General features: G+C 44.4%; 1 long non-coding RNA gene across 2 annotated transcripts; it reads left to right on the top strand.

The window, feature by feature from the left end:
- The first annotated feature begins 265 nt into the window (after nucleotides 1-265).
- On the top strand, nucleotides 266-5,332 carry LOC129526038 (uncharacterized). 2 transcript variants are annotated; one of them, XR_010129265.1, is made up of 5 exons: nucleotides 266-696; nucleotides 2,988-3,141; nucleotides 3,312-3,393; nucleotides 3,887-3,980; nucleotides 5,169-5,332. It is a non-coding gene; the product is annotated as an uncharacterized lncRNA (long non-coding RNA). The 2 variants fall into 2 exon arrangements; XR_008670621.2 differs by lacking the exon at nucleotides 2,988-3,141 and having other exon boundaries at nucleotides 267-696.
- Nucleotides 5,333-17,419: the final 12,087 nt, after the last annotated feature.

Here is a 17,419-nt window from a genome sequence, read left to right as displayed (position 1 = left end):
GGCGGGGTGACGGGGGTTAATTCGCGCGCGGAGGTAGGACGCGCGGGCGCCGGCCCGAACAATGCGGGCGGCGCGCCTTTGAGGGCGGCCATTGTGCGCTGTGTGAAACGCGAAATCTGTTCCTCTGCGCGCCCAGATGCGGGCGGCCGGCGGGGAGTGGGGGGCGAGCCGGGGGCGGGGGGCTGCGTGTTTGAATGGGCTTTAACCCCCTCCCGTCCTCTCTGCGTCCTTGAACTCGAGCTGGGGAAGGGGTGGGGGTAGGGCGGTGCGAGCAGGGGAGGAGGGGAGGGCAGGAGGTCAAGGTTCTCCTCCGCTCGCCCCGATGTGCTGTGTGACCTAGGCCAAGTGCCTGGACTTCTCTGAGCCCCACCTCCCCACCTGACAACCAGAGGGTGGACCCGGCGCCGGGCGCTCAAACCTGTGGCTCACGCCTGTAATCCCAGCACTTTGGGAGGCCGAGGTGGGAGGATGGCTTGAGCCCAGGAGTTTGAGACCAGCCTGGGCAACATAGTGAGACCCCCTTCTGTACAACAAGTACAACAGCAAAATCGCTTCTCGGCCTTTTGGCTAAGATCAAGTGAAGAACAACAGCAAAACAGCTGAGCATAGTGGCAAGCACTGTAGTCCCCTACTTGGGAGGCTGAGGTAGGAGGATTACTTTGAGCCCAGGAGTTCAAGACCAGCCTGCGAAACATAGTGAGACCCCCTTCTCATATATTAAAAAAGAAAAGCCAATATATATGTATAATATGCATGTATGTATGTATGTATGTATTTATGTGTATATACATGTATATATGTGTGTGTGTGTGTGTATATATATATGTGTGTGTGTATATATATGTATATATGTAAAACGCTTGCCGGGTGCGGTGGCTCACACCTCTAACCCCAGCACTTTGGGAGGCTGAGGCGGGTGGATCACTTGAGGTCAGGAGCTTAAGACCAGCCTGGCCAACATGGTGAAACCCCGTCTCTACTAAAAAATACAAAAATTAGCCAGGCATGGTGGCACGTGCCTGTAGTCCCAGCTACTCGTAAGACTGAGGCAGGAGAATCGCTTGAACCCGGGAGGTGGAGGTTTCAGTGAGCCAGGATGGTGCCATTGCACTCCAGCCTGGGCTGCAGAGCAAGACTCCGTCTCAAAAAAAAAAAAAAAAAAAAAAAAAAAGCTCAAAGCCAGAGGACTGGAAGGGGTCTCACAGATGACACGGAGAGAGGCTGGCCTCAAGGTCACACAAAGTCAGCCCTGACAGCACAGTGCCGGTCTGTGGGTTCTGGGGCGCTCAATGAGGCCAGGCTGGGACCCCTAACCTGTTCTTTCACATAGAAACACTGAGACAGGCTCCACAGGTTAGGCTGTGCCACCTTAGAAGAGAGTCAGTCCCCTACCTTCTCAGTTTACTCCCTGTGCAGTGGAGAACATTACACTAGCTACCTTAGGAGGCCATTGTGAGCAGTAAATGGGTCAACCATCTAGTGGGGCCTATGCATATAGGTAAACATAATGCATAATAATAACATTTACTGAGCCCTTACTATGTGCCGGGAACTATTCTAATCTTCTGATATATATTTTATGATATTTAAGCATTCGCTGAATGTTTATATCAAACATTTATGGAACTCCATAAATGGCTTTATCACTTAATCTCGTAATGCCTCTGTTTGCACATCTATAAAATGGAGACACACAGGGCACATGAATTCCTTTCCTTCCCTTCCAGATGCCTCGATGCTGGGCTCTGGCAGGTGTGGCCCCTTTTCTCTTCTCTCATCCACCCTTGTCCCTGGGAGTCCCTGGCAAGGTGGTTCCCATCCAGCCCTCTGTGATGCATTCCTCCTTGGAGAATTTCCCCGGGTGACATGACCCAGCCCAGGTTCCCTCCTCCGTTTCCTCTCAGGTACTGCTGACCGAACCCCTAATAACTGAGAAATGGGGCCCTCCGAGGATAGGGTGAGAGGATCCCTTTTGGGGCACCTCATGCCTTGCATTGGAGAGCATGTATATCTCTGCTGGTGTTTTTGCTCACATTCCCCTATGGTGTGTGAGACGGAGGTGATTCTTCTAGAATCGCAGCCAAAGAAATTGAAGCTCAGAGAAGCTAATTTGAAGATGCTTAACCTCATCTGGGGTTATGTTCCCCTTTAAGCCTTACGTAAGCTCCAGACCCTCTCCCCAGAAAAATACTTGTCTACATTCAGAACATTTTGTTTGCAGCCTCAGAAGCTTCCCATATTCACCCCAGCACCCCTGAAGCCCAGATTAGAACCTCGTTGGTAGCAGAAAGGATCCAAAGCTGGAATGCAGGCTCCGCTTTGCTGTGGGCTCTCGGTATACAGCAAATGTGTCGTTCTCCTTTAGCAAGCTTCTAAGTCAGGCTCTTTTTTTTTTTTTTTTTTTTTGAGATGGAGTCTTACTCTGTTGGCCCCCAGGCTGGAGTGATCTCGGCTCACTGCAACCTTCACCTCCGGGGTTCAAGTGATTCTCCTGCCTCAGCCTCCCAAGTAGCTGGGATTACTGGCACACATCGCCACACTTGGCTAATTTTTTTTGCTCTTTTTTTTTTTTTTTTTTTCAGTAGAGACAGGGTTTTGCCATGTTGACTAGGCTGGTCTCGAACTCCTGGCTTCAAGTGATCCACCTGCCTCGGCCTCCCAAAGTGCTGAGATTATAGATGTGAGCCACAGCACCCGGCCCTAAGTCGGGCTCCTAAACATCCATGGCATTCAGAATCAGGGTGTTAAAAGTCAGATACCCAGTGCCCACACCAGGGTTTGATATTGGGTTGCTATGAAACCTGTCTGGGTCAGACATTTGTGTGTTTCATGTGCCACCGCAATTATGTTGACGCAGGTGGCCCATGCGGTGTGTTTTGAGAAACCCTCATCCAGGATGTTACCACTGGCTTCTTGTCCATCGTCCTCACTTCTGGCTTCTTCTCCTTTTCCTTACCCTGTTTTGACATCCTGCCCTTCGTTCCTAGTCTAGTTTACGTCCTCTGAAAACCCCCTTCCCAAAAGAAAGGCAAAGCCAAGTCTCTGGGCTCCCTGAACAGTGCTGTCTCTTCCAAGCAGAGAGTGGGTGGGGCTCTGGAAAGCCCTGAACTCTAGGAGCAAGGAAACAGCCGTGGCCAGCAGGTGCCTACAGGGCCCCACGTGCCGGGATGGGCACAGATGGAGGGGCTCTGGGCTGGGGGCAAGGGGCAGATGCAGCCACCCCTGGGGCCTCAGCCCTCTTGTTATCTCCTCATTGTCCCCTGTCTCCCCAGCCCACCCCCTCCTCAGTCGCCCTTCTGTCAACTCCACAGGGTCCCCTTCGGCCAGCAGCCCAGCCCTGGAACTCCAGAGGGAGCTTGCAAGAGGATCCCCACAGATTTCGCTGCTCTGGGGGTGAGCAGAAGGGTGGGGGTGGGAAAGAGGGAGCCCGGGTGGAGAGGCCAGGGATTAGGGGGGGTGTCAGAGTCTATAAATCACGCCCCACTGTGCTCCTGTTTAACATACACTTCTCCAACGAGTTGTCAGTGAAACCGTTAATTAATTAGCTAATCCTGCAATGAAGTGGATTCTAAATGGTTCTCCCCCTCGCAGCCTCCCATTTAGATAATTGCTGCTGAGGGATCTTTTGTGAGAGTCATTTTTTCCAATAGGGATGGGCCTGGAACACTGAGGGAGATGAATTTAAAGAAGGGGTCAGCGTGCTGTCCCCAAAGCTCCTGGGACAGGGAGACTCTTCTCTTGGCCCAGGAAAAACTGGAAAAGGGGGGTGATTGGGGCAGGACAAGGGGTAGACAGCGGGTACTGAGCTTTGGCATTTGGCGGTTTGTTTTTGATTGAGATGCTTTGCAATTCAATGAAAGTATTCTTGGCCGGTGTCCTGAGACAGGTAACAATGTTGATGCTGCTGCTGCTGCTGCTGCTGCTGATGATGATGATGATGGCCACCAGATAGGAAATGCTAACTATAGCCCAGGACCCAGGTACATGTGTCATATTCATGATCTCATTCACCCTCTTCACAACAACCAATAAGTAGGTGGGATTATGGACATTGGGGAAACTTAGATCCAAATGGGGAAGTGACTTGCCCAAGGTCACAGAGGTGGCAGAACCTGGAATGAAACAAAGGTGTCTGAGCCTGGGGTTCACACTTTTAAAAATTATGGGATTTTATGGGAGTATCTACTCCTATGCCAGAAAGGACACTGAAGCCGTTGAAAAGGAGTGTGGCCAGCTTGAATCACACAGGAAATGTAAGGATTATTTGATGCATGAGTGAATGGATGGATGAATGAATGAGTGAGTGGAACCCAAACCTTGTGACTTATGACTCAAGGTCCAATAACTTGGCTGATCCTCTGTTGATGCTGACTTGGCATAATGAAGAAAGCACATGCACATCCCTAAGTGGGAACTAGTGACTTTTACCTGCCCAATATCCCTTCTCCTTTGTGGTGCCTCATCCTCACCTGGTCTCAGTCCATACGTTTTCAATGGGGCTGACCCTACCCTGAAACTCCAAGGGAGAGACATTGCCCAACTGTGACCAATCAGAGTATATTTTCTACCACAAGCTCTGTCCCCAGGCATAATGGATTATCCAGGGATGGACATGAGATCCAAGCCAGGACAATGAGACTCTAGTCTAGGCTTGTTGCTGGAACTATCAGCAACAACAACAACAACAAAATTGAGTGTTCTCAATTCCTGGGATTGCTAAACTAATGTAATGTCAGTTGCAGCTTCTGGTAGCCATTTGTTGTTATTGTTTGTTGTTGTTGTTTTATTTTATTTTATTTTAAAATAGAGATGGGGCCTCCCTATGTTGCCCAGGCTGGCCTTGAACTTGTAAGCTCAAGTGATCCTCCAGCCTTGGCCTCCCAAAGTGCTGGGATCATAGTGCTGGGTTCATACCCAGCCTGTGAGCCATTTTGCCACCAAGAATGGAACCACACAGAGTAACCACTATATCTAGCAACACTGAACCCCTGGATCCAGCTATGCCTGAAGCCTGCATACACCTAGAGTTGTTTTCCGATTACATAAGTTTTAATGGGTATGGCAGATGCTGCTGGTCACCGATCAGAATTCATTTTCCCTTTCCAATGCTATTGGCATTTCATATAGCAATGCAGCTCTCTGAAACACTTGTTTGTACTTTTTTGTAGCTCTAAGTGGCCATGTGACCCAGTTCTCAGCAATGACTCCTTGGGAGAAATGTCATTCCCAAATAAAAAGAGAAGACCCCAAAAGAAAGCTCTTTGCCCCTTTGCTCTTTTGCCTTTTTCCTGCCTGAATTACAAATGCAATGCCTATCTTTGGATTTCTTAATACCTACCTTTGGATTTCTTAATACCTATGAAAAATAAACACTTTGCTTATTTAAGCTACTATATTTGCATTTCAAGGAAGTACAATTCTAACTGACAGAGTGGGGTTCCTGTTTTTGCAACTGAAAAACTCTTGCCTGATACGCCTTCTCCAAGAGATGTAAGGAATGTGAAGGAAGAAATTGGTAGGATGAGGAGAAATTGCTTTGACTTCTCTATTTGCTCCAAGATGATCACCTACCTTGTTCACTCGTCTCTGTTACCTAGCAAAGATAGCAATCTGGAGGGACCATAAATTGTAGGTAGATGGAGAAGAAAATTGGCCTTTAGCAAGGACTGGCTCCAGGCAATATTTCAAAATAGGAAAGGTGGAAAGGCTGTAGAAGAAACATGTCATATCTCCATCTACACCAGGTACAAGAGCCTGCCATCTAAGCAACTCTCAGCACAACTTATCAGTCCTGTGTCGTCCTTTCTAAAGGACCCATCATCAATCAGGTGTCAGCCACTTCGTTAAATTGCTCAGTACCTCCATGCTACTGAGGGCTCATGGGTCCAAGGGAACCAGGCCTCACTGCATTTAAGGAGACCTGGCCTGTGATAGAGCCAGGTGAAACTGCTGATCTTCAAGTACTATTCCAGGGACAGGTGCCAGAGCCTGACTTTAATCCAGAACTGGACTAGTCAGTCCCAGGAGAACCTGGGACAGAGCTGGTTGCACTGGGATCAAGTGTGAGGAGGGTAGACTGATTGGCTTCAGCCTCCTCAGAGATTCTGCAAGATTCTGCAAGAGACCTAGGCTGAGACCAGATGCAGATTCTGCAAGAGACCTAAGATTGAATCTTGGACCCTTGGAGCAAGAGAATTTTAAAAACTAGCTCAAGAGACATTTAGAACCATATTATTTTAGAAGACTCAACAATAACATCTTGAAATTATAGAATTCAGCCGGGCGTGGTGGCTCACGCCTGTAATCCCAGCACTTTGGGAGGCAAAGGTGGGCGGATCACGAGGTCAAAAGATAGAGACCATCCTGGCCAACATGGTGAAAACCCGTCTCTACTAAAAATACAAAAAATAGCTGGGCGTAGTGGCACGTGCCTGTAGTCCCAGCTACTTGGGAGGCTGAGGCAGGAGATTCGCTTGAACCTGGGAGGCGGAGGTTGCAGTGAACAGAGATCGCACTACTGCACTCCATCCTGGGCGACAGAGTGAGACTCCATATCTAAAATATATATATATCTATTTCTATAATATTAAACCAATAAATTCTAAAATTCTAGCTTTATAGGAGACTTAGAACCACAGAATTTTAGAACTGGAGAAAGCTTTAAAAATGAAACTCCTTTAACCTTCAGTTTTAAAGACAAAATTTTAAAACCTTAGTTTTAACTAAGTAATTTTAAACTACTAATTTAATTAAAACCTAAGTAAATCTTTAGAATTAAAAAATTCTAGAATAGTAAGCTAATTAATTTTATAAGTACTAGATATAGGGTGCCTCATGTCCTTGAAATTTCATAATTATATTAAGAACAGGGAACCACAGAATTTTAGAATATTAAACTAATGGAATATTAGAATAAAATGTAGAGAGTGTGAGAATTACCGAATTTTAAAATCTTAGAATTACAGACTTGTAAAACCCTAAGATATTAAAGTCAAGAGGACTCTAGAGCTCATTCTATCTTTCTTCCAAAGGTAGCAGTTACTTCTCCAGCATCCCAAAATGGAACTGCCAACTGAAGGCATAACTGCAACTAGGCTGGCACTGAATAGATGTTAAATAAGTATAAGCAAATAAGAATTTTTTAAATGTAGAATCACTAGAAGGAAAAAAAAATCCAATATATAACTTCCAAAACAGTAAAAGGAAATCAATGATCTCAATCAATTCAACAGAAAGCAGAGAAGGGACAAGGGGAAGAGAAAATAAAAAGTATAGTAATCAGAAACACACACACATACACCACAGTATAATAAAGTATAGTAATCAAAAAATAAGAAATAAAATGACAGAAATAATTATAACCACATAACTTACAATAAATGTAAAGGGTCTAAATTTATCCATTAAAAGATTGAGATTCTCAAGTCAGTTAAAATACAAAATTAGCTATATGTTGTTTAAAGAAATGACAGGAAGCGTACGACTAAAAGGGTAAAATGAGGTACAAGGCAAATACTAACAAAAACAAGCTGGTATACAGCCATATTAATAACACACACAATGGAATTTAAGGAGAATGACATTAAAAAGAGTAAGTGTCCAGTGGATGTTTGGTGAACGAATGAATGCTTATTGCCATCCAGAACTGGGAGCTCACTACCAACTTGAGTCAGCTTATTGTGTTGCTGTAGTAAATTCTATCATGCCCCCATCTTACTCTCCAGAACGTGTAAATACGTGGCAAAAGGAATTTTGCAGATATAATTAAAGTTTCGCCCTTAAGAAAGGGAGATTATTCTGGATTATCCAAATGGTAGATATAATCGAATTATATGACAAATTAAGAGCAGAGAAGTTTTTCTAGCTGGAGTCAGGGAGATGTGGCAAAAAAAGAAATCAAATTTGTCTCCACCTGCCTGAGCATAGTGATGCATGAGAAAAATGCCACCTGCTTTTGTGGTGGAGGGGATGAGGGGAGCACATGGAAAGCATGGGAAGGAATGTGGGCAACCTCTAGGAGCAAATACAATCCCTCAGTGAACAGCCACCAGGGAAATAAGGACTTCACTCCTACAATGGCAAGGAACTGCATTTGTCCAACTACATTAATGGACTCCCCTCTAGAGCCTCCAGGAAGGAATGTAGCACTGATGACACCTTGATTCTGGCCTTGTGAAACCCTAAGCAGAGGACGAGTAAAGGCCATCTGAACTATGACCTACAGAACTATCAGAAAATCTATTTGTGTCATTTTATGCCACTACATTTATGGTAATTTGTTAGGCCAGCAAAAGAAAATGAATATAGTTGCTATCATTGTCAGGAAGTTCTGTTTGCTGGAACAAATCTACCTCCCAGCCATCAGTATCTTTGAACCCACTTTTGCTCTCTTAGACTACCCATGATTCCCACTCACTCACCCACCCACTTGGAGCTTTTTGAACATTTTAAGTCAATGACCACAGCCCTCTAGGACTCTTTTCTCCTCCCCAGCAATTTATAAGGATCAGTTTCCAAACAGTTCTCCAAGCTGAAATGCTCCCATATGCACTCTCTGACCCTTGCCATCACAGAGCATTGCTTCCTAGCCAGTTCCTCAAGAACAGCTTACATGATGACTGTCCTCAGCTCAAACTTTTTCAGTGACTCCCTGTGGCTCTCAGATGAAAGGCCCCCAGTTCTTTAGCTTGGCATTCAAGGCCTTGCCCCACCTGCTTTTCTGTCTTCAGTTTCTACTCCTCCAGCTGTCTCTCCAACAAGCTGATAGTTTTCATATGCCTACACTTTTGCAAGTGATATTTATCCTGCCTGAAATGCATTCCCCAACCCCTTTCTTCTAAAGCAGTCAACATCCTATGTCTTTTTCAAAGCCTAGCTCAGATGCCACCCTCCCCTTTGTCACTCCATCTAGGATGCATCTGCTAGACTTGGTATCTGGGACACAGTAGGCATTCCAAATACTTGCTGAATGAATGGCAAACTCATCACTGCATCCTTTACTTGTACACTTTTCATGTTTGTCATGGTTTAGCAGGGCATTCTGCCCTGCATTTTTACTCTCATTTGCACTCTGGGATCCAGGCCCCTGGGCAAGCACTATCTGAAATATTGCTAGCAACTATGATAGAGGAAAAAGAGAATATTGCAAAATGTGTACTGCCTCTGAGGTCTTTTGCCTGGAAGTGAGCCATTGCTTCTGTTCACATTTCACTGGTTGAAGCAATGACCACTCTTGGGTTCAATGGGGCAGGAAAGTGCAACCCTACCATGCGTATCCCTGGACAAAGAGAAGGAATCAAATATTTATGAACAATCCTGATGACTACTCCACATATTTACTCTTCTTTCAGATTTTAGCTCAAGTATTGCCTTCCCAAAGAAGCCATCCCTGACCTTCTCAACCAAGTCAAACCCTCCTGTTGTTGGTGCTCATGGCATCATGTTTCTCACCTCTATGACACTATGCCACAGCTAGAATTTCACATTTACTTGTATAATTGCTTGAGCAACTTCCCTCTTGAAACCATAAGCTCCATGATGGCAGTGATTATTACCTCCTCAGTCTATGGCTTGATGCCTGGTATGCAGTGGCACCTAATAAATAGGAACGAATAAATAAGTGAACAAAGAATGAAAGACACCTCTCCATTTCCCCTCCTATTCATCTGACATCATCTCTCCTACCTCATTCTGTGGCTACTCTTTCTGATGTGCTGTCCTATTAGAAAACCTTGGAGGGTACATTAGTGACATGGGAGAAATCTCTGCAGCCGCTCCTGGCTCACTGCTTTCTCCACTTCCCTCAGAGATGTGCTAGGCTGCACTAGGAGCCAGGAGCTGTGAATTCCAGCCAGATGAAATTGGGAAAGTCCCTCTCATCTCAGAGCCTCTGTTTCCACATCCACAAAATGAGAAGTAATCTCACTAGTTATGACTCCAAAAGCAACCCCAGCATAGCTATAGAAATGTAGATGATTTGTTTTCTTACTGCCATTCATTGGGCTGTGGCTATGTGCTGGGTGTCATCCCCAAATCCAACATGGTAGGAGTGACTGGTAGCACCATTGTTCACATGAGGAATTGAATTAAGAGACTTGCCTAAGATCACACAGGTAGCAAGTGGCCCATTCAGGACTCCAATGAGCTTGTTGACTCCAAAACTCCATCTTCTTCTGCCACTAACCCCCAACAGTCTCCCTTTTGCTTCTTCGAGAAGCAGCACAATGCGTGGAAAAATACAGGAACTTGATAGGCCATGTGTGAATCCTACTTCTTGACTTCACTGTGTGACCTTGGGAAAGTGGCCTCACCTCCCAGTGCCTCAGCTTCCTTCACTGTAAAATGGGGATAGTGACAGTACTCACTCATGAAGTTGCTGGGAAGATTAAATGAATTAATACACACAAGGTCTTAAAAACAGTGGCTGGCACATAGTTCACACTTGGTAAATGTTCCCTCTTGTTATTATTACATCACTCTCTATCCCACCTCCACCCAGCAGCCTGCCACAATACTGTCTCAAGTTCTCCCTTGCCAGATCAGTCCCAATGGCAATCAATGTAGACTTGGTTTTTTGGTTCTAAACCTTCATTGAAATTGAATTATACAGGGTGAACTCCTGTTTCTGGCTTCTTTAGCTTGGCATAATGTTTTTGAGATTAATCCATTTTGTATGTGATATAGTTTGGATATTTGTCTCCTCCCGAATCTCAATATGAATTGTAGTCCCCCATGCTGGAGCTGGGGCCTGGTGGAATGTATTTGGATCATGGGTGTGGATCCCTCATGGTTTGGTGCTATCTTCCTGATAGTGAGTTATCACGACATCTGGTAATTTCAAAGTGACCCACCCTCACTTGCTCCTATTTTCACCATGTGACATGCCTGCTCACTGCTCACCTTCTGCCATGACTGTAAGCTTCCTGAGGCCTCCCTAGAAGCCAAGCAGATGCCAGCACTGTGCTTCCTGTACAATCTGCAGAACCATGAGCTAATTAATCCTCTTTTCTTTATAAATTATCCAGTCTCAGGTATTTCTTTATAGCAATGTAAGAACAGCCTAATACAACATGCATCAGTAGTTTATTCATTTTTATTACTATATGTTATTACTATATTACTATTATATATTTACTATAGTATAATAGGTATTACACTATATGCTATATGTTATACTATATAATATAATATATATTGTAGTGCAATATATACATTATATATATTGTATTAATCTGTTTTCACACTGCTGATAAAGTCAATTTACAAAAGAAAGAGGTTTAATGGACTCACAGTTTCATGTGGCTGGGGAGGCCTCACAATCACGACACAGAAGGTAAAAGTCACATCTCGCATGGTGGCAAAGAAGAGAAGAGGATGAGAACCAAGTGAAAGGGGTTTCCCCTTATAAAACCATCAGATCTCGTGAGACTTATTCACTACCACGAGAACAGTGTGGGAGAACCGCCCCCATGATTCAATTACTTATCCCCAGGTCCCTCCCACAACACATGGGAATTAAGGGAGCTACAATTCAAGATGAGATTTGGGTGGGGACACAGTCAAACCATATCATGTATTATGCAGTAATAACTATATTACACAATAATACCATAATATATAATATATACTTATTTATATATAATATTATATTATAACTATATAGCATTCCATCAACAATTTGCTGTTTTATCCCCCTGTTAGTGGAATTTGGGCTACTATAAATATTTTTGTACATGTTTTAAGCAAATAAGCATTCATTTCTCTTGGATATCGACCCAGGAGTTGAATTGTTGGAGCAGAGAGCAGATGCACATGAACACCTCTCTAACACATACACTCACCTCCCTTCAGTAATGATGCTGCCAGTCCCAGCCCCAAAATCATGGCAGACAGCAGAGTATTTAACTATAATATCCATTTCTATTTTATTTTCAAAATCTCCTTATATTTATGGCAAGAGATGCTGGTAAGTCTGTACAGTTTCTTCTGAAAGTAAATTTTAATTTTAAAGTGGATTGTACACAAACATAGTCAACTGATTTTCTACAATGGTACAGGCAATTCAATGAAGAAGGCATCATTTGTTTCAACAAATAATGCTAGAACAATTGAACATCCAAATGCTAAAAATAAATACATGAATCAATAATAACAAGAAGAGGCAAGACACAGACCTTATATAATTCACAAAAATTAACTCAAAATGGGGCCAGGCATGGTGGCTCAGGCCTGTAATTCCAGCACTTTGGGAAGCTGAGATGGGTGGATTACTTAAGCCCGGAAGTTTGAGACCAGACTGGGCAACATAGTGAGACACCTGTCTCTACAAAAATAGAAAAATTAGCCAGGCAGGGTGATGCTCACCTTTAGTCTCAGGAGGCTGTACTCAGGAGGCTGAGGTGGGAGGATCACTTGAGCCTGGGGAGGTCAAGACAGCAGTGAGCCATGATCATGCCTGTACCCTAGCCTGGGTGACAGAGTGAGACCCCATCTGAAAAAAAAAAAAAAAAGAAAAAAAGACTAAAAGCAAAAGGAACTGTATGCAAGCACAGTACTCTAGTTGATAAGCTTGTTTCCCACAAGCATATGGGTTAACAATTCTGAAACCACTATACATGTATACTGGAATTAAACAATTAAGCAAATGGAAGGCAGATGGTAGGAGCCAGAATTCTCATTGTTGGAGTGAAAAGTTTCAGATAAGCAAGGAGAGGAGGCTAAATGATCCAAGTATTATTCATTAGCATTGGTGACATCAGTGTGAACTCATGTTCAGCTTAATATAGATACTGATAGATGCATATAAAAATAGAGAGAGATTCCAGGCACAGTGGCTCATGCCTGTAATCCCAGCACTTTGGGAGGCCAAAGCAGGAGGATCACTTGAGTCTGGGAGTTCAAGACCATTCTGGGAAACATGGTAAGACCCCATCTCTAAAAAAAATAAAAAAAATTAGCCAGGTGTATTATTATACACCTGGTGGTGCATGCCTGTAGTCCCAGCTACTCAGGAGTCTGAGGTGGGAGGATCATTTAAGCCCAGAAGGTTGAGGTTGCAATGAGCTATGATCACACCACTACACTCTAGCCTCAGCCACAGAGTAAGACCCTGTCTCAAAAAAAAAAAAAAAGAGAGAGAGAGAGATGTATGCATGCCTACATTTCGTTGCTCTGTCAGCCAACAGGGCCTTGACACAACACCCCAGAAGCAATGAGCACACTTTAGTGCCCAGATCTTGGTTTAGTACTATTCCAGTAAAAGGAACCAGGATTCCTTGGAGAAATGGATCGTTCTGGGATTGGGGAAGGAAATATAAAAAATGAGCTTTGAGCATCTTGTCATACCAGAAAGTAATAAAGTGCTCAAACACAGACACACACAGACACACAGACACACACACACACACACAGAATAATGAGAACATGTCAAAGGGATACAGTATCCAACTGAAAGAGCTTCCAATGGCCAAACCTGAAACAATTTGAGCAACAAAATTAATAGAGTAGAATTGGATTATAACTCAAAGTATAAAATAAATATCCATGCATTCATACTGATACAAACAAATAACTGACTGAATAATAAGTTAATGGGTGAGAATAGGCAAATCTCCATGCAAAAAAAAAAAAAATTCCAAATAATTTATGTGGATATTCAGCCCTCAAGGAAGTGAAGCATAACTCCTTGCTTCTTTTTTGTTTTTTTTTTTCTGACACAGGGTCTTGCTCTGTTGCCTGGGCTAGAGTTCAGTGGCGTGATCATAGCTCATGGAAGCCTCAACCTCCCAGGCTCAAGCGATCCTCCTGCCTCAGCCTCCAGAGGAGCTGGAACTACAGGCGCATACCACCATGCCCAGTTGATTTAAAAAAAATTTTTTTAGACATGGGGTCACACTGTATTGTCCAGGCTGGTCTTAAACTTCTGAGCTCAAAAGATTATCTTGCCTCAGCCTCCCAAAGTGCTGGGATTACAGATTCTAGCCACTATGCCCAGCCAACTCCCCACTTCTTAAGAGTAGCCTGCACATAGTGACTTCTTTTCAAAGAATACTGTATGGAAAGAGTGGCAAAAGAGTAACTTTACAGTGGAGAAACCTGACAAACACAACCTCATGCAGGTGATCAAGGTTAGTGCCAACAATGGCACGTCACGATGATAGTGGACATACCCTTGATATGACGTCATGAGAATGGCAGTCCAGCTCTGTGGTCTTCCTCCTTGAAGCCCATAGCTCTGGTCTAGTCATTAGAAAAACATCAGACAAACCCTAATTGAGGGACATTCTACCAGATACCTGAGCAGTACTTTCCAAAACTGTCAAGGCCATCAAAAATAAGGAAAGCCTGAGAAACTGTCACAGCCAAGAGGAGCCTCAGGAGACGTGAGAACTAAATGTAATGTGGGATCCTGGATAGATCCTGGGACAGAAAAAGAACATTGGGTAAAAACTGGGGCAATCTCAGTGAAGTACGGACTTTAGTTAATGATGACAATGTTTCAACATTGTTTCATTCATTGTAACAAATGAACCATTTAAGATGTTAATAACAAGGGAAACTGAGTGGGGTTATATAGGAAGTCTCTATACTTTCTTCACAATCTTTCTAAGTCTAAAACTATTCTAAAATTATAAATTTATTTTTTGAAAAAGAGAATGGATGTACAAATGTCCTGATGGACACAGAGAAATCAATAAACAAACTGGTGGTATATCCATACAACAGAATACTACTGCTCCATAAAAAGGAATGGGCCGGACATGGTGACTTATGCCCATAATCCCAGCACTTTGGAAGGCTGAGGCAGCAGGATCACTTGAGGCCAGGAGTTCGAGATCAGCCTGGGCAACATAGTGAGACCCCATCTCTACACAAATTTTTTTTTAAAATTAGCTGGGCATGATGGTGTGCACCTGTAGTCCCAGCGATTCAGGAGGCTGAGACAGGAGGATTGCTTGAGCCCAGGAATTGGAGGCTACGGTGAGCTATGATTGCACCACGTACTTCAACTTGGGCAACAGAGTAAGACCATCTCTAAGTAATAATAATAAAATTTTAAAATAAATTAAAAATGAATAAAAAGAAATGAACTATTGATGGGATGAACAATGATGAACATTGATGATTCTCTAAAGCATTATGCTGAGTTTCTTTCACTTATAGTCAGACCAAAAAAAAAAAAAGAGTATGATTCCTTTTATATAAAACCTTAGAAAATGCACACACTCATCTGTAGTGACAGAAAGCAGACCAGTGGCTGCCTGGGGATGGAAGAGAGGAATGAGAGGGAGGAATTACAAAGAAGAAACTTTTGCAGGTGATGGATATGTTCGTTGCTTTGATTGTGATGATGGCTTCATGGTTGTATAATACATCAAAACTTACTCAGCTGTACACGTTAAATAAGCACGATTTATTCTGTGTCAATTACACCTCTGTAAGGCCATTTTTAAAATCAAGTGTCTATAAAGAGGCATATTCAGGGAATAGTGGTACGTATGGCCTGAGTCTATGGGGGAACTGTCAGGGTGGCCCCTGATGAGTGAGTCTAGGGAAAAACCCGCCCTCATTCAGAAGACCCACTCCCTGCTCGCGAGTACCTCTGGTGGTTAATTCCTCTTCCCCGGGGGAGTCCCTGGGAAACCAGGCCTCATTAGTTGAGGACCCGGCCTCGTGGAACTTCATATTTGTTAAAGATTAATGGGGTGTCTCCTTTGCGAGAGCTGAAGGATCTCCTGGCCTCGTTTCTTCCAAATCAGCCCCCTGCCATGACTCATCATTGGTTGCACAGGAGCCGGCCGCGGCCGAAGAGAGCTGAAGGAAGGGGGCTTGGTGGGAACTAATGGGCCTCTTCCAGCTTCCCTGCAGGCCTCCAGATTTCCTCTACAGACCAGAGAGGGAGAGGAGCTGATGGGCGGAGAGTCCCTGTTTTTGTTTTTGTGTGTGTGTTTTGTTTTGTTTTGTTTTGTTGAGACAGGGTCTCACTCTGTCACTCAGGCTGGAGTGCAGTGGCACAATCACAGCTCACTGCAGCCTCAACTTCTTGGGCTCAAGCGATCCTGACACCTCAGCCTCCTTAGTAGCTGGGACTACAGGTGCACGCCACCATACCCAGCTAATTTTTGTATTTTTTGTAGAGACAGGGTTTCACCATGTTGCCCAGGCTTCCCAAAGTGCTAGGAATACAGGCATGTGCCACCACGCCCAGCCCCTGGTTCTTTTTTAACACCGCTCAGAACTCAACCATCCAAAGCAGTTGTTTCCCCCCTTCAAAGTGTTTATCCCAAGGGTGTTGCCATGTTGCAGGACATTGGGAATGACTACTTGGTTGATGGCATCATCAGAGAGAAGCAGAATTTTCTTTGGCACATCTCCCAATGACACAGCGGGACTTCCTCTGAACGATGGATTCCATTTCTGGAAATAGCCATAGATCAATAGCGCCAAAATGCCTGCACCTTGGCCTTCATAGCTGAGCATACCTGTAATTATTTGTTTAATGACTGTGAGCTCCATGAAGACTGGGTCCTTGTCTGGTTTTGTTTGCCTGTATTCCTAGTATCTCGCACTGCCTGACATATAGTTAGTGCCCAGTAATTGCTTGCCAACTGAATAGATGAATGGATCATCTCTCTATGCGTTCAAAATCTATGTGGCAGCTGACAGCTCTCTCCAAGTCCATTGCCATCACCACTACCCTGGTGCAGGCCCGCCCCCCATGGTGTCTCACCTCCATGCCAGGGATAGCCCCTCAACAAGCCTGCCTGCCTCCTGTTTGCCCACACCTACGCAGAGCAGCCAGAGAGCTTTGCAAACTGAAACTAGATTGCATAATTTCACCAACTCAAAACCAACCAGTGGCTTCCGTCACACTCAGAATGGAATCCACACTCCCTTCCCTGGCCTGTAGGGCTTTACCTGGTCCAGCCACCTGTCACCCTCACCTGTATCCCTCCACCCCTGCCTAGTCTTACACCCTCTCCCTCAGCTCACTCCTCTCCAGCCAATCTGGGCTTCTCGCTGCTCCTCCACTGCCCAGAGCATATTCCTGCCTCAGGGGTTTCCCTGGCTGTTCCCTCTGCCTGGAGCTCCCTCCCCCAGAATGTCTGATTTCAAGCTCATAATCCCCCTTCAAGGCCCTTACGCAGGTTTCCTCCTCTCTGAAACCCTCTTCCATAGACCGATGCAATTTTGATGTGATATTTTTAAAAGTCAAAATGAAAAACAAAAAAAAATTATGATGACCCATGTGTCCAGCAACAGATAAACAGATAAACAAAATGTGGTCCCTATCCATGCAAAAGAAAATGACTCAGCCATAAAAAGGAAGGAAGCACTGACACGTGCTACCACATGGATGAACCTCGAAGACATTACGCTCAGAAGCCAGACGCAAAGAGACCACAGATTGCATTTGTAT

Source organism: Gorilla gorilla, chromosome 10 (assembly GCF_029281585.2).
Source record: "Gorilla gorilla gorilla isolate KB3781 chromosome 10, NHGRI_mGorGor1-v2.1_pri, whole genome shotgun sequence".
NCBI lineage: Eukaryota > Metazoa > Chordata > Mammalia > Primates > Hominidae > Gorilla > Gorilla gorilla.
Note: the sequence above shows the minus strand (reverse complement) of the source record. Positions and strands in the feature narration are given on the sequence as shown.